Source organism: Lonchura striata, chromosome 4, assembly GCF_050655825.1.
Source record: "Lonchura striata isolate lonStrDom1 chromosome 4, ASM5065582v1, whole genome shotgun sequence".
NCBI lineage: Eukaryota > Metazoa > Chordata > Aves > Passeriformes > Estrildidae > Lonchura > Lonchura striata.
In genome coordinates this window covers 33,971,247-33,988,784 of record NC_140706.1, presented here as the reverse complement: position 1 = coordinate 33,988,784, position 17,538 = coordinate 33,971,247, and the positions used below count along the sequence as shown (strand labels likewise).

The window sequence follows — 17,538 nt, the reverse complement described above, 5'->3', positions numbered from 1 at the left end:
GGACAACAAACCAGCAAACAAAGGTTCAGCATCTGGTAAGACAGAGGCAAAATAAAGCTTCCGCTGCACTGATCACGCGTAAGCTTGAGGAAAACGAAAAAGCGCTGCACACAAAGTACACTGCGGCTGGCAAGGGTCTCCTTGAAAGCAAGCTGCGTGCAACGCTACCAGAGACGCACGTATGTAAACACACATACAGAGGCACTTACAACCCCGGCTCTGCCCGTATGCGCACACCGCGAGCGCGGCATCCTCTGCTGCGCCCCAGCTCCCGCCCGGGCGCACGTTCCCGGCGCCGCCGCTGCCGCACCGCGGCCGAGCCGCCCCCGTTGCACCGCGGCCGCCGGAGCTCCCCACGGGCGGGAGCTGCAAAACAGCGCCGTAGGGCCCCCGGCTCCTCGCGGCAGCAGCCCGGTACGTGCCGGCTACCCTCTTCCCCTGCCCCTGTCACCCGTCATCCCCTGCCAGGCTGCCCCATCCCTACGGCGACCAGCAGGATCACCCGCTGCCCTATCCCTGCGGTGAGCAGCAGGATCGCCCTCCTGCCCCCGCTGCCCGGTGCGGAGGACGGGGCATCCGGGAGCAGCTCCCGCCCGCTCTCGGCTCTCGCCCGGCAGCGGAGCGGCGGCTGCCCCGCTCCCGCCCGCCTCCGCTCCCGCCTCCCCGCGGCGCGCCCGCCCCTCGCCCGGCACCCGGCGCTGCCGCCGGCCGCAGAGCAGCCCGGCCGCGCCGTGCGACGCGCTGGGACCGGGGCTGTCTGCGCGGCGTGAGGGAGGGGAGGGAAGGCCGGGGAGGGGGGAGGGATAGGGGAAGTGAAAGGGAAGGGGGGGGTGTGTGTGGAAGGGGAGGAGGGGAAGGAGGGGGCAGAAATCAAATAAATAAATAACCTCCGCACCAATAAGAGAGGCAGCGGCTGCCGAGAAGGCTGGGATCGGATGGGAGAGGTCCTTCTTGGGCTCTATTTGTTTGTTTGTGACTGGAGCTGCAAAGTTCAGAGCCAAACGTGTTGCTTTCCGGCGGCGGCGACCGCCCCGCTTCACCTGCTCCGCTGACGGGTGCCTGCCCGGGGCGGCCCCGCTGCTCTGCGGGCCCTCTGCCCGGCATCCTGCCTGCCGCTGGGGCCGACGGACGGCAGAGGAGCGCGGGGCTGTGTCCCTCGCCTGCCCGCCTTCCCCTCCGCGCCTGCCGGAGGGCAACGGACAGGTGAGTGCTTCTTGCCGCACTTCTGCCCAGCCCGGCGCGGAGGGTGCCTCCGCTCCGTAGTCACCTGTCACTGCAGGAGATGCTCATTTATCAAACTTTGCCTCCTGTCTGCTCCCGCACCCCCTCTCTTGCCTTTTGCGGGAGGGCGAGCGCTCGGGGTTAATTGGTTTTGCGCAGAGGGAAGCCGCGGGGGGCGGAAAAGGTGGGGGTCCCACTCTTGCAAAGCACGGCTCAGCCTTGTCGGGAGAGGGGTTTGTCCGAGCCGCTCGCCTCTGCTGCCGCTCGGGGCCGCAGCCCGGGGTCCCGCTCCCCACGCGAGTTCGCGGCGCGGAGGCGGCGCGGGAGCCCGGCGGAGCGAAGTTGTTTTTTGCCCTGCAGAGAACCCGCGGGGCCCGTGCAACAGGCAGCGTCCTGCGGAGGGAGGGAGGAGGGCGTCTCTCCTGCCGTCTGGGGTCCAGGCGGCCGCGAGCAGACCTGTGCCCTTTTAGGTAATTCCGCTTTGTTTCCAGCACCTCCAGGGGTTTGCCTTGCGGGGAGCCTGTGCCATGCGGCTGCTTGTGAGCTCTTGGCAGCAGCCCCCGGTGGCATGCCTCCTCTTTGGAAGGAGAGAAAGTTGCCGATGCTCAGGAGGGACGGATACGATGCTTGCGCCCGGCCGCGCGGAAGATGCGCATCGGGGCACCGGGTGGCTTTGCCCGCCCCGCGGTGGCGGCGCCGCGGGGAAGGCAGCGAGCGAGCGAGCGAGCGAGCGGTGCTGCGGGGCGCGGGCGCCCGGCAGGTGGAGCCGTGGGGAGCGGCGGCGGTGATGCCTTAGCTCGGCTTAGGCAGTGCGGCCAGCGGAGCCCGTAGGCGCGGTGCGAAGCGGCCCGGTACCCCGAAGCCGCTGCACAGTGGCCGGAATGGGTCCTTCAGGTGGATGCGGTGCGCGGGGTGCGCCGGGCGGTGCGCGCCTTCCTGCGGGCACTGCAGGTGGACACGGTGCCCTGCGCTGTTAGCGTTACCCCTGGTCACACGCGTATTTTTTCTGCCATTGATGGTCGTTCTGCTTGTCACTGAGTATTGGAAGATGATCAGATTCGAGGGGTATTCTGTCTTAATTATCACAAAATGTATAAAAGCATAATTGCTAAAATTATTCAATAGTGATTAACAATTAAAATATTCTCCCAGTACTCTGCACCTAGCAAGTAACAGACTATACTAATTGGATAGTTAATGACATTAAATGGGAAGGTTTTCTTAAAATAGGAAACTTTACTCTTCTAGGGAGCTGAATAGAGTGTTTGAATGTTAAATAATTATATTACAGTGATGGTAACACTTCTGCAAGAGCTTAAGGTGTTATATTGGCCAGCAACACTGGGACAGCCTTTGCCCAATTTTAGAGCATTGGTTAAGAGAAGGCTGGATTTTCATCACTTTTCCTTTAACAGGTAAATATGGCTAAATGGTGTAGAAATGTGTGTGAAACAAACCAAAGGGGTGGCAATATTTTACATATTTTCCAGTGAAATCTTCTTCCATCTTCAACTAATAGAATTTTACTGAATTGATAATTGAACTTGAATTTTATGCTGCTAACCACTTAATACTTGAATTCTATATATCTTTGTGGCACTTACACTGATCAGAAAAAATGGTTATTTAATATTGTGGTGTCTGGATATGGGATGGTATAAAAACACTTTTCTCATATTTTTATAACTAAACAGCTAAGGTTTTTTTTTAAAATAATAATAACATTCCAAGTTAAACACTTTACTTCAGTAATAAAGTGATAAGTAAGTGCAGTTAAACTGTATTTTCAGAACTCTTCATTCTTCACATTTCTCATGTTTCTTGCAGAATTTGAATATGTTGTATGAGAAACTCCTACAATGACTGCATAAACTTGTTGCATTTTGTTGTAAAAGTTTTCTTAATGTAATAAAGTTGGCATAACAAGAAGCAATATAATGTAATCATACATTTGCAGTATTTTTATTTCCAGAGACAAAATATTTTCCATTATCTTAATCAAAGACGTATTCTTAAGGAAAGTGCCAGAAATTGAATTTAATAAGAGATTAACTTCACAAATTAGATAGGATAGTCTATATTAAGAGGTACTGTAGAGAATAGCACCTAATTAAAGATGTAAAGTACGTTAGGACTTTTATATACCTATGCTTTATTCAGTCAATCATGAGTTTTTATCACCAGTATAGATTTGTGCCTCCTTTGAGGTATAGGAATGCATAAAGAAGCTCCTGAAATGCTGGCCTAAACACTGAAAAGGCTTGGAGTATGTGTCTCCCAAGTCGGTGAAAAGAGTGAGCTTCACGGAAGTTATATTCGTAAATGTGAAAGTAATTTATTTGCTTCTTGTCTTGGGTGCTATAGCTGTCACTTAGAAATCTCTGTGTTGTATCCCAACCTTTCTCTTTTCACTATTATAGATACATTTCTCAAAGACTTCCTTTATTCTTGCACACCAAAGTATTCAAACATTTCTTATGAGCATTGCTGCTGACTTCTGAACCTGAATTCCAGTCTATGCTGTCCAAATGAGTGTTTCTAAAAAATCAGAACAACAGAACTTCTGTATTTTTCCTCAGTTCCTGTAAAAATATTAGTTTAAATGAAGATGGTGTTTAATGTTAAGATTGGATTTCCACCAGGACAAAAGCATGACTTTCCGCACAGCTGATAAATAGATAGGTGAATGTGTTATAAGAAATTTACAAAATACTGATGTCTTGACATCTGGATTTGTTATATGTCTTTAATAAAACATGGAGTGTGAGAAAATGCTGTAGAGGGTTTTCTTTTTTGAGGGGGAAAACCCCACAACTCTGAGACAAAAGGAATATTAAAAAGTATGCTCTATGACATACTGGATAGTATAATGCTGGGTGCTGGGGGAGGTTATTTTTATATTTTCCATATATTGTATTAAAATGATACCAGCATACATTTTACAAGAAAATTAACTCTGCTTTTAAAATCCTTCTACTGAAACAGACACATTTCTTCTGTATAACATGTAGATACTTTCCCCCTGATCTTTCCCAATTCTCTTTTTGCAAATCTATGCAAGAAGGTTCCCTAGCATTATTAAGCATATTCTTTTCTATTGCTTCCAATTTGTAGCACTTGAAACCTATCTTTCACCCTACCATTTGTTATAATAATGTTAAATTTACTGTCCTTGCTAGAATGAAAGTTCCTTTCAGCTCTTCTGACACTGTCTAAAAAACACATACAGAGTTTTATACACAGATTCTAGAAATGTTGTATTTGCTAAACTGACAATTCCAGATCGATAAACCTGAAAATTTTAATCCTGGAAAATGCAATTTTAATATTGAGGGAAAAAGAAATAAGTCCTTAAATCCTGTCTAATTAACATACATTTCTTGTTAAATGAGGGAATATCAGTTTCTGGGCATGCCTCTATTGTAACAGTAAAATACCCAATGGTTGACTTGGAAGCTACAACTGCAACTCATACCAGGTAAAACAAATATTTAAGAAACAAGCAAGATGTTTGTTAATGCATTGAGGTGAAGGGTCAGTGAAGTTCAGTATCTGAGAATATTTCTAGTGTAGATGATAAAAATAATAATAATAATAATCTGTGATGAATACTGGAATAAAAGATCTGGAAGCCAATACTTATGGGGATTTTAAAAATATATTTGCTTTACATATGCTGAGGTTTTTTGTTTGTTTTTCTTCTGTTATAACAGCATTTTACATCATTAAAGGCAGCAATTGAAATTACAAACTAAAACATTCTATAGGCTTAGGCGAGTCAGGTTTGCAAGTTATCACAATGACTAAAACATTAAATTACGCTTTTATTTGTGCAATAAAGAATTTCATACAAAACTTGCAGCTCTGTTAGGTCATTAATATGTTCTCATTTCTGAAATGGTATTCTTTTATTCAGGTCTGTAAAGAAAACAAGCCTTACACGTGGACCCATTAATTCTGGACTATGATTTCAGGAATTTAATGGTGGATAGCCAAGAACTAAGGTTTTTGAAGACTAACATTTTATCAAACAGAGGAAACTGTTCTTTATTTAATGCACACATGCACTATTACATACCTGAGTATGATTATACTGTGTGGAAACCAGTCTTATTTAATTATCTTAGCAAGAGACACTATCTGATTTACAAACTTCTTATAGATTTAATTTACCTAGCAAGTAACTTGGACTCCATCTATTAAAAAATAAGACAGATTTTGCAAAGATTCTTTTAAAATACAGGAAGTGTCTTTTATTGCAGCATGTAGAAAGATCAGCATGAAATATTTGCAAGTACTTTTGATCTAGAAACACAAATGGAGTCCAAGATAATTTAGTTTTGTTGCTTCAGATTTTAACTGTGAAGTATTACATGAAAGAAACTCTGCTTGGGAGCTCTGATGAAATCTGGAACTCTTGAGAATGTCTCTTCTAATAGCTGCTAAATGTTCCAGTGTTAATTAGGCAGTAATGTAAATTGAATCAAATGTTACAACAGCATAATGTTCTCCATTGATTAGCAGTTCTATGTCTAAGCAAACATACTTTCAGCAGACAAGAATATTTTAACTTTGCCTGTTCAATTGGAAGTGTTTCTGCAGAAGTCCTAAATAGTGTCCTATAAGATGCCCAGAGAAATCTGGTCATAATATATTTCTATTTTAGCTACCTAATGAGAGCAGAATCTCTTTCCCTTCATGGAATGAATGCAAGGACAGTTTACAGAAATCTGTGGAGCCCACACATGGTGGCTCTCTGCTGCCGTCCTAGTCTGTACCAATACCCAAGACCAGACCTACCTTCTGGCAGCTGAATCTTTTACTTCCTCCAAGGGTAAAAGAAAGCAAGAATAGGAGCTGTGTTCCAGAATATGGCATTATGACTGTTAGACAGTGCAGATCTGCAGAGGCAGACTGGCAGCCATCTCTCTGTGTGTGATCTGGAGCTCTGTGGAATAGCTGGAGTAGGAACATTTTGAACACAGGGGGAAGTGGTCAAGTTGCTCTTCCCTTCAGGTAGACACCTATGCATTGACAGTTCTGTGTATTTAGGAGTCATCCTATCTTTAAAGCGGTGTTAGAAATCAAATTGACTCAATCTCTGAAGAAATATATGGTGGTACATCATTCAGGCTGAGGTACTGCTCCCACACTCTGTGTTGTAAATCTGTTCTCCTTAGGACAGGGTAACACTGAGATGTAGCCTTAATGATGTTCAAAAGAAGTTCACCTGTTTCCAAGGGCATGGAGCAGGGCACAGTCAGGAGAAGACAGCCAGACAGAAAGGACAGAGGTTGTATTTATCCACTTTAGAGCAAGTTCGGTGAGGAAGGATGCAGTGTGTGATAATTGACAATGGATATTGCCTATGGGTCACAGCAGGAATGAAGCTTGTAGAAGTTTGGACTGAAACACTACTAACTCAGCTCTGAAAGACATGATTCCACTTTATGGTAGACTAACCATTATCTGTATGATTTCAGATGAAATAATTTGAACTGCTAGCAAAATTATCAGAAATTGCACTGATTTATGAGTGAGAAAACCCATTCAAAACTTGTTCCTGCAGATGCTACATGCATGTTTAATCTGATGGTGAGTCCTGCTTCTATATTTAGGATTACAACTTGATATAACAGGAGATATGAAGCATAATCTTAGTGAAAGCAAAATCTGTTTCATGCTTTTCTTTTTGGAAAAAATACTGGTTTTGTTTTGGTGGATGTCTGCAATAAGTCCCACCTCAGCCACTGTAAAAAATACTGTTTCAGTTACATGCTAACCCCTGTAAATCATTGGGGTATAGCTTGTTCTTGGACAGCAGAGATTACTAAACCTAGTTTTAGACTGAAATAAAAGTCTGTATTCAAGGAACATACAAGTCTTACGACCATAATTTTTAAGTATTTCTATTTCTTTAAGTCTTTCTATTTTAAGTATTTCCTATAGTGAAAAGGATAAAGTACATGTATCAGAATCAAAATGGACTAGCTGATGGTCTAAGGGGAAATCAAGCTTTGAAGTTAAGAGGCAGTAGTCAGTAGAGATTCATACTATTTTTTTTAATTTCAGCAAATCTCCTCATTTAGGGTGCAGGCACAGGATAGCCTGTGAATTAGGTACCATGGGTAAGAAGGTACTGTCCATTCACTTAAAAGTTACTGCTAATTTAATTGGATTTTTAGCTGCCTTTCAGACTAAACAGCAAATTTCCTATTTCATTTCAGTGGGAAGTAAAATATGTTCATTTGCAGCTGAAAAACTAATTAATTTTACTTCACTTTGCAAAAGATTTACTGTGGCTTATGTGGCCCTGGGAAAATGAATTGTAGATTGTTGTAAAGTGCTCAAGAATGAAGATTCTACTTTATATTTTTCTTAAAGACTGACTAGTTAGGGTTGACTTCAGCAATAGCTAGGATTAGCTACACTGAGGCTAGAATAAGGGTCAGGTGTTACCACCCTTCCTTAGATTCACTAGTGAATACTTGTAATTTAGTATTTTCTCAGGTATGCTTTCTGATTCGTCATGCAAAATAGTGGGGAAGAAACTAGAGAGAGAGGATGAGAAAAGGTTGCAGGAGACTGGTTGGCAAACCAGCACTAGCTGTTAAAACAATCAAGGAAGAAGACAAGTAGTTATTCTTTAGTAGGAAGTGAAGGGGTGAGGATTGGATTTAACATAAGGAAGAAAGGAATGAATGGTAAGAAGAGAGCAGAAAAGGCTTTTAAGTACCACCTTGTCAGAAGTCCTTGGGGCAAAGAGGTTAGTCACAAAGGGAAGGGGTGGAAAGTCTGGATTTATTATTATTATTATTATTATTATTATTATTATTATTATTATTATTATTATTGTTGTTGTTGTTGTTGTTGTTGTTGTTGTTGTTGTTGTTGTTGTTGATAAAAAATCCCATTACTTTTTTTGGAATAAGACATAAATTGGGTATGAAGTTTGTCTCTTGAAAACCTTGTGATGACCTCCTAGAGGACATGCAGTGAATGTCCTAAACAATATGAGTCTTCCTTAGGCTTAAGCTAGGTGGGGTCTCTAGATGCACAGAGTTTACCTTATGCTGTGTGGGCTTTGTGTTCTTGGAGAACTGGAAGAGCTTTTAGTAATTTCTACAATTTTCTGCCCTTGTTTCTTTTTTAAAGTCTTTCGTTCTACTGTCTTTTTCTCTGTCTGTATTCTTTATCCTGGGACTGAAGAACATGAGGATGAGAAGATAAAACTGACCTAAACTGAAAACTCTCTGAACCAGTAGAATTGACTGGTGCTGTGATCACACTCAATTTCACACTGCTGCTAGTGTCATGTAGAGTAATATTGTGAATAAGTCTGTCAATTTTTGGTTCAGCTACTAGTTTTCATAATGGTAAAGAATTACAGAGAATATCTGTCTTTGGGCAGTGAATGAGAAATTTATTAGTGAAAGGAAAACTGGTATTTTTCCAAAGCTTTTTTTCCCTTCATTATAAAACTTTCACATATAATATTTTCTTTTCCTGACTGAGTATCAGTGGCTGATTTTCAAAAACTGTACATGAAACCTTGATTCTATACATATTTTTCTTGATGGAAAAGTTAAATTCTTCAAATTCTTTGGCTGTTTATTTCTACTCTCTAACAACAATTTCAATTGATTTAGAGAACCATACACACAACCAACTGATCTAAAATTAGTAATTCTGAGGTGCAAAAAAAACAAACCAAAACAAAACCCCAAAACATTTTCAACCACATTGAATTACCTCAATGCCTCCAGTAAGTTTTTCTGGTGCAAATGAGGGTGCAAAGTAGGGGTAGAGATGGAATCTGCTTTAGCCACCATTGTCATTAGAAAAAAGCCTTGTGGAACTTCTGCCTCATGCTTAGTATTATTTATATTCTGTAATCAGAAAGTTTTGAGATGGTTTCATTATTATCTTTTATCTGCTGTCTTCTTCCATAAGACCTAGAGACTTAGTCAGAGAGCAGGACAGGGTTCTTTTGCTATGTGGCATGTGCATTTATGAGTATAAATTCTGCTATTTCCTTGTATAGGACGTAAGATTCCCCTGTCTTGTCAAAATGTATGCATTTATGTAAGCAATGAACTAATAAAACATGTAACAATATTTTTTGCTATTTGGAACTTTAGACAATGTAGTTAACCTTTAAGCTTTCTCACTTTTATCTTGGGTTTGGGCTTCAGTTTTAGGGATTTTTTTCACTTAATCATGTACCATTCTACCACCTGTTTCGGATCGGAAATTCTGCGATCACATACTGAGGAGCTTATTTGCTATTTATTTATAAATAACTTGGTGTAGAGTAAGCAGTGTGCAGCCAGCTAGTGTATTTTTTGCTACAGAAATGTTCTACTGCTGCTTTTCTTTACTAGAATGACTTTTTCCAGCCAGCCAACAGGTCTTCCCTCTTGGTCTTCTGTTTTAGTCATACCTGTTTCTCAGGTGTGACTGTATTCTTGCTGTTATTGTAGCTATCTGCATTTACGACTTGTAATGGAATTCACAGTGGTCAGCCCTGAGTACTGTATCCTGATCTTTGTGAGTTGAGTGGCTGTCTTTTTTTGGGAGCCTTTGTCTGACTGTATCAGTGCCCTTTACCTCCCCATAGAAATACTCCTAAATTGGTATTTTGGGAGCCAAATCTGAGTCGCAGGCAATCTTTTTTTGTGAATAACCTGTAAGTCTGGGAAAAGATTTATTGTGAAACCTGTGTAGCAGCTCTTCTTTCTTAAGTTTCTCACAGAACGAATAAATCACGAGGAAGATATGAGGAAACTAGAGGGTGTTTCTCAGATTAAAATACTGTCTATTGACAAAAATTGTTTCTTCATTAGTATACAAAGTATGATCTGTTTAAGAGGTGTGCTCAGCAGTTACACTTGCTCAGAATAACACAATGTTATTATATTTTTAAATGTTTTTTTTTTCCTGAAAACCAATTTGAAGACAGTAAAGAGTGTTAGCCACATGAAACACTTGTCAACTTACCTAGGAAAGATGCACACTGGGTACATAGGTATAAGACTCTATTTCATCACTGTCATGGTAATTCATCTCAATCTTACTTTTGGGAGGCCACTTCTAGGTTTAATGTCAATTTGCATTTCAGTGAATTCCTTGTTTCTATTTCTTCACTGCAGTGAACATATCCTTGTTCATTATATGACAGCATTTTTGAAAGGTCTATCATGTTCGTAAAATATCTACAGTGACAAAGGATACACAGTAAACTGTAAGCTACAAAAAATAATATTGCATACTGAACCTCCAGTAGTTTCAAAGGAGAAACAATCAAAGTTGACGACAACAAATAAAAACCTTCCTGAATTTATCCTGCATTTTCCTGACATTCCTTCTGTACTCTAAGATGGTGAATAAATGTCTTTAATTGTTTAAAGCTTGCCAAGTCTGGATGCTGAGGGGACTCACAATAGAAGTCTAAATGTCAGTAGTAATGTTTTTTGTTTGAAAACCCTCAATAACCACAGTAGAAACACTGCTAAATGGGGAAAAAAATATGTGTCATAAGTAAGGTATTTCAGGAATTAGACATTCAAGCCACTATCATGAACTTTTACAAAACAAAAGCTTTCATCTTTGTGACATCCTCTGTGAGGAATACCAAACCTGTCTAAATTGTGCATTTACTGTCTTCTAAGGGCTTATGCCATGTAATGTGTGGAATTAATGTATTGTATTATACCTCCAGTGCTTCAAAATCAATAATCAGTCTTTTTCTATTATAATATTTTTTTGCAAGGAAATATGAGGATAGTGTAACACTGCAAAGTAAAAATTGCATGTACTTTTGTGTGATTTAGAACTAACAAAAGCTATCAAATATACTGCATATTGTAAATATTACAATGGTAGTTTCTATTTATTGAATATTTTACTATTGTCACTGTGGTGAAAGTGGCTAAACACAAGTAGGTTTTAATGAGAAATTAATTTTAATTGATTATGTAAGGGTTTACAGGATTTGAGGACTGACTGTGTATTATATGTATTTTGGCTAGAACTGCTGATGCAAAACTGTTGAAAATATAATTTTCTTCACATTTTACATAGTTTTCAAATGCCTTATTCTTTTCAGTTGCTTTTTCAGGAGTTTTCTTCATTAAGCCAAGTGTAGTTAAAATAAATGCCATGTTTACTCTGGATATGTAATCCTTCACTTCTAAATATATAAATAACATTTTTTCTTTTTAAAGAGGCTTTATCTCACTATTAAACCAAATCATATGCAGGACATAAAAAATAGAAAAAGTTATTTATATGCACATATTTTCTTAGCACAGTGAGCCTGAAATCTACTATGAAAATGCTGAATGCGAAACTACATCAGACTAGAAGCTAAAGTTTTAGTTTTCTCTTGGACCAGTATTTTTTTTCATTATTTTAATCTTGTGAAAGTTTTGATTTGATTTTTTTCCCACATTTTTCCTGAAATTATTAGAATATTAATAAATAAAATACATAAATATGTTCTTTAATTGGATTTTATTGTAAGTGGATTTAAATTTTCAAACTTTTGTTAATGTTTCAAGGTAACAAGTTTTAGATTCAATTATCAGCCTCTCTTATTGTCCAGCTGGTAAAAAAAACTCAAATAATTTATAATTCATTTAAATGGACGAGGAATATAATTTTTAATGTTTTAAAATATTTTATATTTGATTTACAGTTAACAATATTTAGTATGTTATTACAAGTATGTTATGAGTGAGCACAAGAGGCCATCTGATCCGATTAACAGAATTTATTTAATTCATTTTCACCCTTCTCTTACAAGTATTAGTATGTTATGTCTTATTACTTCAGTGAATTTTGCATCTTCATTAACATGAAGTCTTCATGGTTCAAGTATATGTGTAGCTGGTGAGAAAAATACTGTCAGTGGATTTCAGATTCAAGTAATTTTATTTATATTGCACTCCTTTAGGGGGCAAGGGGAGAGAGGAGGGAATTAACTTTTGGACAGAATGTGAAAATCTGTGTGAATAATTTTATCCTTACTTAACTTTCCTTCCATTTTTTGATGATTTAATATAGAATAGGCCAGTGGAAGCCTCATTCTCTTTTATTGTGCATTAAAAGAGGAAAATGTAACCTTTGTCACTATCTCTGGAGAGCTCTCATACAAAGTAATTTTCTCCTAAATTGAAAGCTTCTCGTAGTCAATAATCACTTTATGTAATAGACATATATCTTACCTTGTAGCTAAATTATCATATAAAGGTGCTTTATTGTGAGGAATTTTCTTAGGTTGGTCAGTTATTTGGTTGAAATCCAGCAATGTGGTGAATCAATTTCTTGGTATATCTGTAGGCAGGTGATGACTGGCTCCTCTCAGTCTGTCATTGATATTTCCTCTATGGATTAATGGTTAACTTGTTACTACAGAGGTCTGGGATGCTAATTGAAACTGCTTTACAATCTGAATAGCTTTTTCTCTTGTTTATCAGGTACCCTGTATCACTTTATTATAATGTAATTTTTAATGCTGATTTACAAGACATTTTCCTTCATGACTGTCCTTGCTCTCCTCATCGAATAGTGTGTTGAAGCCCAGTGTCCAAATGAGCTGAAGATGCTCTTTAATAAATGCATATTTGTCACTGACTGCTTTTGTTGTGTATGGCTGGGATTTTTCTGGATATACCAAGTATGGTCAAGCATGCATTTTAATTCTGGGAAATTAAGCAGTCCTATCTAGTCTGTCAGGTTAGAGCACTTCAGCTCTCTGTGCTTAATGGAGAAACTGTTTTATGAGGTCTGGTCAGAAAACTTAGCTGCTCCTTGAGCAGCTGCAGAAAACTGGTGAACAGAAAATGTCAGGTGTACAGTGTTTAGTCTGAAATGTCACATCTCTTTAGGGTTTGGAAGACTGACTCAGGGCTGTACACTTGAATTGTCTTTTCACTCAACAGCCAGAAATCTCATGTTGTTCTTATAGGAGTAAACACTTATGTGAGGTGCTTATTCTCCTTGAAAGGCCAATAATAGTGATTACAGGCACTTCTTAGTGCCTAGGGATGTGCAGTCAGGAGAAACACCGGTGTCTCAGTCTGCCGTCTTTAATTAATAACTCCTGTATCCTAGAGAAACAGGATAGTGTTTTTACAGCGCAACAAGTAATTTTGAAAGAGAAGTAACCAAGAAATAATCACTCTAAAATGCAGTGAATATGGATGCACCACTGGATTGCTTTTGTTTTTTTTTTCATTATATAGTTAGTGGATAAATTCTATGAGCAGGAACTAGAATCTAGGTTTCAACTCAGTAAAGTTTAAAGCTGTTGACTGCTAAGGTTGTAGACACAGGCATTCAATGTCAGAGCTGGATATAAAAGCTTTAGCATTTAGGCATTGTTAGTAAATGTCAACCATTGTACTTGAAGAATGATAGCTTCAGAAATAAGTGTAGTGAAGTGTATAAGCCACTTTTCTATTATCACAATATTATAACATGCGTTACAAAAACAGAATGTATTTTTTTACTTAATGTGTCAGGGAGACTCACGGTTATAATTTGACTGGCAGAGAACTTTGTCAGAAACTTGACAGGAGTTCTAGGGTTCAAACAACTCTATATTACTAGGAAAAACATTGTGGAAAGGTTTCTGTATTGTTTTATTGTCACGTGATAATGTTTAGCAATCTGCTAGTAAAAGAAAGAAAATTAAGACTGTGGTGGGAGCCTGTATACTAGCAGTCCTACCAAAGACCTCTGAGTAATCACCTCAATTGCTTTAAAAAAAAGATACTGAAATGGTGTAAATTTAAACTCTGTGGTGCTAATGTGTGTCCCTTATATTCACACAGCAAGTAATAAATGCCTTCTGTATTTCAAAAATGCATATGTGGGGATAAAAATATATCTCAAATCAGTTCTTGGTCATGGCACATGCAGTGAAGTACCTTATCTGATTAATATGATCATTTGCTCTGTAACATTTCTGTGTACTTTAGCTTCAAACATAAAAAATTATTTTTGCTTAATTACCAGATGAAGAAAGAGGTTCAGTATATAAGTCATAACAAAAATGCTAAGTACTCTTTATTTCTCTTTATAACAACAAGGGGCAGAACTGTAGTTTTTGAGATGAATGAGCATAGTCTTTGTAAAATTCGTCTGTCTTAATATGGGTGAATGTGTGTGAAGTAAAATTATGACTTGCTTTTTGTAGGGAGGAGGTATTAAAGGAGGTTTCTGAGGCATTATTATGCTATAACCAGAATTATAACTATACATAAGCACAGTAGTAAAGAATTTTAAAGAATCAAATTTAGAAGTCGAGAAAAGGGTTTCCTCTTTGTAATTCAGATTAAACACTTTTCCTACATGAAAATTACTCTTGGCAGAAGGGTTTAGTCAAAGAAAAAACACCTTAAAATGCAGAAAGTCTTAGAATGTTACCACTGGAAGTGTGCCAGCCAGTTTACTAGAAGGTAGTATAAATGTCTCACAAATGATAAGTAAGAACTGAAGAGATAGCATAGTGATTATTGCCTATAATCAATATAAAGGTCTATCCTGGATATCAGAGGGACTGTTTACTACCCAGAGCTCCCTGCTGCACTTTGTCTGAAGGGTGGCTCTTTCAGGAGAATTTCAAAAGAGCTCCCAAGATCTCTTTCACAGGCTAGCTGAGAGATTCAATCAGCAGAGAATGTAAGTGAAGTTCTGTTACATTACGAGAGGAAAACACTGAGTTTGTAGTAAAGAAGAATTCAAGTCATATATCTACAATTATGGGAAATTCAGATATATGTATCATCACTTACTTTGGAATAGCCAAAGTATGTGTAAGTCAAAAATCAGCTGTTATTTTGCTAGATTTATCTTTGATATAAATTTGTACTAATATGGCGGTATTTGTAGTAAATAACATCTAGGGCATGAGAAACTAGAGCAAGCAAGTTTGTTGTTTCACCTGCATATAGCTACTATTTTACAAGAGCTGTTTCATGTCTGTTGTTCAAATGCCTGAATATATTAATTTATTAATACACAATAATACTATGTGTTAATAATGACAGCAATTATGTAATTGACTTTTGCACTTGACATACATAAAGATGGGTTATTGGAAATCCTGATCTCTTAAACATGGGTAGATTTTTTTTCTGAAATTTTAGTGTCTGTTAGGTTTGAATTCTGGCAGGCCAATTTTTTCATTTTATCTGAATATCCTTATAGCAGTTTTAATGGCTCTCAAAATGATTAGCAGATTTTTGTTTGTGTGTATAGTTTTACTGTTTGAATGAAAGCCACTCAAACTACTGTTGAAAATTAGTGTATTACAAAAACTAGTCCTATCTAGCATCATGTCTATAATCATTTTGGGATCCTCAGTACAGAAGTCTACAGCTCAGCAGAGCACAAGGAATTTAAATGCTGGGGGCAAAAGGACTGCAGATTTACTTGTTACTTTTTTTGGGGTTTTCTGCATCAGTGGTGAGCTTGAGTGAATACTGAAGAACTTCAAAACAAGGTAAATTGTACTAAAAGTGTACCTTTGTCTGCTAATACACCTGAACTAGAGGAGCATCTTGTCCTTAAGGAGCTGGTGATGTTGAAAAGTCATGAAAACTGAAAAAGAGAAGAAACACCTTGCCAGCTTGCCACCTCTATCAGAAGTCAGTTTGCTGCTGCTGCCTTCGACAATTTATTATTGTAAATCTGTAAGGCAGAGTGGAGTGATCCAATGTCTTTTACCATGAAGCTTTGCTGGACAAGTTCAGGAGGAAGATACTGTAGCTTCTTTCTGTCAGAAACATCCACCCTTAAATCCATTGCTGTGAAAACTAGAGTAGCTCTTTCCTAAGAGATTGTAATCAGTATGGACTACAATAATGTCCCTCAGTTCCTCCTTTTCTAGGACTTCAGGAATGTAGATGTCAGATTTTTGACCGAGCTGTGTATTAGTCATTAGAGGAAAGCTTGAGAAAGATAGCTTTCTTATCCAATTAGCAATTAAGGAGGAAAAAAACCCTATTCTTAAAAAACTGAGGAAATTGCTTAGCTGTGGTGGGATCCAAATTAATGCTAATATCTCAGCTAGTTATTAAAAGGTCACAGCTGTAAAATTTCTGCTGTTTAGTGGCACTGTTACAACATGTAAAGGAAGTTGGTTTATAGAAAGAGTTGCTTATTTTGAATGAGATAGAAAACAAAAAATGTTAATTATATTGGAAAATACTTTTTAAAAAGAAGTAACCCTGAAACCCCAGAGAAAAATTTGAAACTACCCTTCTGAAAGAGGTAAATTTTACATTTTTCAAGAAGGAAATATACAAAAATAAAAAGGAATTTGGCACAATTAGTATGGACATGCATTGATTTATTTGGAAGTGAAAATTAATTGAAAATTTGTTTAAACAATACTCTTTGAATGCAAAACAAGAACACACCTTAGCAAATATATATGCAACTTAGCTCAATAATTTTGTTGATTTTAGTTGGCATTCTGAAAGTCTTACCTGCTTGGTTATACTTTCCTTTTAAATGTAGAAATTAGAAAAAGTGAAGTGTTCTTTCTTTTCAGGATGATTGTTACTGCTTTTATTTTTTGTGAGCAGGAAGAATTCTATAAATACACCAGGAGCAAGCTACATTGGTAGGAAGATTTTAAGGTCTACTTGATTGAAACACTACATACTCTGGAGGATAAGATTTATAGATAGATATCTATCTGAAGGCTTGAAATGAAAAATATAGTGAAACTTCTGCATAGTTCTGTAGTTAAATATAAGGAAGTTATTTATATAACTTAAATAAAAAATATTTACAAAAATGCTGCAAAGAATACTCAGTGATTATAGTTTAGGCACACAGCTGTGGTGATTGGGAGTGAGCTGAGCCTCATCCCCAGTGGGTGCAGCTGTGAGCAGCAGGGGAGCAGCACTGGCAGCAATGAGCCAGGGAGTGCCCAGGGGCACTGAGCAACCACCAAGGGGAGCAGAGGGAACACAGGGGCAGTGCAGGGACATGAGGGTATAAAAGGTTGGGGTAAAGGACAAGAAGGGCAGATACTTGCAGCTTTCTGAAGTGGACAGTTGTTACTCTGACGTTACTCAGGCAGATACTTGAAGCCTTCAGATGAGGTATGGTGTTACTCTATATGGGCAAGTGCTTAAAGCCTTCTGGAATTGTATGGAGATGCTCTGTGTATATGGCTGTCTCGACTGTGTCATGTACTGCGACAACAGAGTAATTCTTGAGAACTGCTAACTTGATTCTTCCAGATAGCTGTCTCTGGAATAACTGCTTTACCAAGCAGCCACACAGAAGTCTTGT

General features: G+C 38.9%; 1 protein-coding gene across 29 annotated transcripts in view; it reads left to right on the top strand.

Annotated features, from left to right (window-relative positions):
* Nucleotides 1-835: 835 nt before the first annotated feature.
* TENM3 (teneurin transmembrane protein 3) overlaps nt 836-17,538 on the top strand; it is a 1,286,597-nt gene continuing 1,269,894 nt past the window's right edge. For 25 of the 29 annotated variants that reach the window (XM_085578773.1, XM_085578775.1, XM_085578777.1 and 22 more), the window contains exon 1: nt 836-1,203. The gene's annotated coding sequence lies outside the window, so the exon portion shown is untranslated. Of the gene's footprint in view, nt 1,204-6,704; nt 6,817-17,538 lie in introns of all 29 variants that reach the window. The other 4 variants (XM_085578800.1, XM_085578799.1, XM_085578798.1 and 1 more) reach the window with 2 other exon arrangements.